This window comes from Nannospalax galili, unplaced genomic scaffold (genome assembly GCF_000622305.1).
Source record: "Nannospalax galili isolate Female #2095 unplaced genomic scaffold, S.galili_v1.0 scaffold481, whole genome shotgun sequence".
NCBI classification, from domain to species: domain Eukaryota; kingdom Metazoa; phylum Chordata; class Mammalia; order Rodentia; family Spalacidae; genus Nannospalax; species Nannospalax galili.
Window position 1 is genome coordinate 694,240 of NW_008345609.1, and position 4,431 is coordinate 698,670.

Sequence of the window (4,431 nt, forward strand, 5' to 3'; positions counted from 1 at the left end):
TGTAGTGAAAAGAATATATGTATATTCCTCCTCTTACAGGATGACAGCAAATAAGGAAGAATATGCATGTTTGGTATAGAGTAGGGTTTACTGAGTATTTTTCAAGTGACCAACTATTTGGTGAGGCTAAACTTAGATTGTTTACCTTTGTTTTGATGACTATAAAGCTATAATGTACACTTTAAATACAGACACATTAAGGATTTCAAGTTACTCATATTCACTTTGTGGAGTCAATGAAGTTTTTCAGTAATCTTTCCACTATTGATTTTGTTTTGAAAACCCTTTGTTTCTATTTTATCCTAATGTTTAAATACATACAATGCTCAAGATACCATTGTTACAAGGTCCAATTAATAGATTTAGATTATTGCAACATATTCATTTACTACTTACTATTGGTTTCTTTTAAAGGTGAAAAAAAGTATAGCACTGGACAATTCAACCTCAAGTATTACATTAATGAAGTCAGATGACATGAACTTGTTAAATGCCAGAATTTTTAATGTGAGGGAATGGATAATCTAGCAACTTTCCTGCATAATAGAAATCCAATTACAAGGTAGAAAATATATTTATAACAATGTTATTTCAAAATATTATTTAATTTCTATATGTGCAATTGTTTTCTATAAAATGCAATGCAGATATGATAATAAGAATGACCAGATGTGACTGGAGAGGTGGCTCAGCAGTTCTGAGCACTAGCTGCTCTTTGGAAGACCTGGGTTTAGTTTCCCATCAACCACAAGGCAGCTAACAACAGTCTGTGACTTCAGTTCCAAGGGACTCAGACCCTTTCTTCTGACATCTTTGGGCATTGCACAGCACGGGTTCACTTTAAAACATGCAGGCAATACACACGTATAAAAGAAAAAAAAAGGAATGACCACATAAGTCACTATCCAAAAATTATTTCACTGTCCAAACATTATTTTTTAAAGTTTGAGACCATTAATAATTACACAGGAACAAAGGTAATTTAGAATGTAAGTCAATATATTATTGAATGTATATCAAGATTAAAATATCACTAAGTAAATCAAAACTGTGTCATTTTATCTATATACCTCCATGTAGACTTTGCTGTATTTTCTCATCATAAATATATACACATATATTTTATTAAAAAGTATATATTTTACTGTTTACATTTATCAGTATGTATTAAGACTTTTCCAAGTAAATAACTATTCCTAATATTGCTGTATATAACATTTTGAGTGGGTGACTATTATTATATTGTTATACTTCTGACCACAGTGAACACCAGTCTATTGTACTTCTTCAGCGATTGATCATATATTATGCCTGAAAAGAAAATAGTGAACTTTAAAAGCTGTTTCATTTCTACTTTCCTAGGCAAACTATAAGACATAGGGTTAGGCTAATTAGGCATATTCTAAATTATCATAAAAAAATACCAGATTTAAATACCTAGCACACCACAGCCAGCACAGCTGAGTTCTGGCTTTGCTCAATAACTTATCAATTGAAAAAACTGTGGGTGATTTGTTGGCACTTTTAGAACATTATTTTGAAACTTATGAAGATACACAGATACTAACAAATATATCTACAGTTACTACTTGTGTTTCCCAACTGTTCATGGTGTGGTTTTGTTCCTCGGAATCTGGTCAGCCTACCAGGCGCCACACACTTAAAGAAAAGGACTCTCTCTCTACTAGCAGGTATCAATTGCTAATAGATCCTCAGGTAGGACTGCGGCTCCTTGTCCACCTCTTCATTCCGTGCTGGCTTTTGTCTGGGTTGGGCTTGCACAGGTCTTGTGCATGCTGTCACAACTGTTGTAGGCTCTTATGTGCAACTTCCCTGATGCGGCCCAGAAAATCTGGTTTCCTTGTATTCATCCACCAACTCTAGCTCTTACAATCTTTCCTCCCCCTTTCCACAATGATCCCCAAGCAAGTCAGTTTAGGCAGGTGGCTGAGAAATTCATTTAAAAATGTTCAGCATCTTTAACTATCAGGGAAACGCAAATCAACACTATTTTGAGATTTCATCTTACCCCGGTCAGAATGGCTAAGATCCAAAGAACAATGACAAGTGCTGGTGAGGATGTGGGAACAAAGAACACTTATTCACTGCTGCTGAAAACTGTTGCAACCACTATGTAAGTAAGTGTGCAGGTTCCTCGAAAGGTTTAAAGTAGATCTACCACATGACCGAGTCATTTCTCTCCTTGTCATATACCCAAAGGACTCTGTATCCTACCACAGAGATACTTGTACATTCTTAGTCAATGCTGCCCTATTTGCAAATCAACAATGTTTAAGGATCACAGAAAAGCATTTATTCAGAAAGTATTTATTTCCTCAATTTATATATTGGATTTTTTAGATATAGTGAATAGCAGAAAAGAAAGTCAATGCAATGTCTACCTTAAATAATAAAATTTTTAACTGGAAAAATATTTTTATTTATACCTTCTATAAAAATCATATATATACAATCCATGGCAGAAACATGATAGAAATGTCATGAAGTGTTGATAATTATGATGGAATGATAGGAGGCTAATTTCATACATATCTGGTTTTACTATGGATGATATAGGTGAGGGATGCTTCTTCCAAGAAATGACATTCTATGGTGCATTAAAGATGAGTGAGAATTTCAGAAACAATTATAAGAGTGTAAAGATAATCATTCCAAATGGAAGAAATAGCACCAAAAATCTGAGACCTGGAAAGAATTTCATCGACAGGAGATCTCATAGAAACAATATTGGAAGGGGCCAACAACTTATTTTGAGGTCTTTGAATCATTTTTAAGTGGATACAGATTCAACTATCATTTCATTCTTTTCAATTACATTAATTTAAACAATTTTATGAAGGTATAATTTATCTACTTGTAACTCTAATTCTTTGAGTATGTGCAAAACCTATGTTACCGTCCCCACATTCCATGTTAATAGACAAGGTAGGTGGTGACAGGCTAAACAGTATGGAGATTTGAAGAAATAATCACATAATATATCATCACATTCTTTGTTCTATGTAACTACCTTTTCTTGATGCTGTCCTCTCAAGCAAATCATTGTGTGCTCTTGTCTCAAAACTGCTGGGTTAAGATCAGACCTCATCAGGTTAAACCCAGACAAGATGGAGACTATAGATTTTTCCTTAGTCACATCTACTAGGAGTGCCAGCACTAAATGCTGTTCTAAGCACCCAGGCTGTATGTAAGCAGTACTGATCTGCTTAATTCTGATATTGTACAATACCTGCACCCAAGACCATAGACTTTGTGGAAAGTGATTGTTAAATTACACTTGACCCATCCTGTTATGATTGCATATCCTTTTCTGACTGGTTAAATTGTGTCTTTAATAAAATATGGAAGGACAATGGAATGAGATTTTTTATCAATACATTAAATATATGTATTGTACATAAATATAAAATGTGCAAAATATTTTAGTAGATTTCCTTTGTCTGTGTTTAAGGAAGGTGGCAACTACTTATGCCATTAAGTAAGCACATTTCTGAAGCACTTTTACAATTTTAAAATTCCTCTCTTTGTTCCTTTATAAACATGCATGAAGGCTACATGATGGAATCTACACTGGTCCCTGAAGAAAAAGATGATCTATCCATCTGCACTCAGTTTGTTTCATGGAGATCAGTCTTTCTCTCTAGTATTTCCCATGCATATGATACTATCTTTATTCCTTGCTCCCCGAGTGAATGCTTTTTAAAGTCACTTTGTTGTTTCATTTCACCTGCTAATACCTTAAATAACTGAATTCTAGAAGGAAAATAACTACTAAAACATTTTCTATTTCTGTGACTATTTAAGCAAGGAGAATCAGAATTGGCAATTTTAATGTTAATTAAAGCAGTGATTCAAGACCCAAATAGGCAGACAGAATTATCCTGTGCTCCTGATGGAGCATGGCAGGAGGATCTTACACTGGACTAAACTGACAGTCATATTGCTAAATCCAAAGAAGGAAAACCTCAGCCAGTGATGCAAGGAGCAGAATTCTTGGACACTCTGGGAAGCAAAATATAGCAAGGAGCCTGACAGATTAATTACTTAAAGACAGGAAACAGGTGGTAAGTTGTGGGAAGCAAGAATTGCAGAAACAAAAATCTTGGGCCAGTGATTGGATTATAAAGAAAACTTCAAAATATAATGAGAGTTTGAGAGAGGGTTAAGATGTCTGTATGATTTGTGTATATTATTGGTAGAAAGCATAGAAATATCAGAAAAAATACAAATACAAAATCTCAGCATAGATATGGTGAAGTGGATAAGAAATCCAAACCAATCTAAGAAACTTTTGCAGTTGATGGTTGCTGAAAGGAGGAAAGATAGTGTATTACAGGGGTGGAATTCTTGTTGGGACCAGTGGATGGACCCACACTGAAGGACATTTAGGAACATGAATCAGATTCTCTC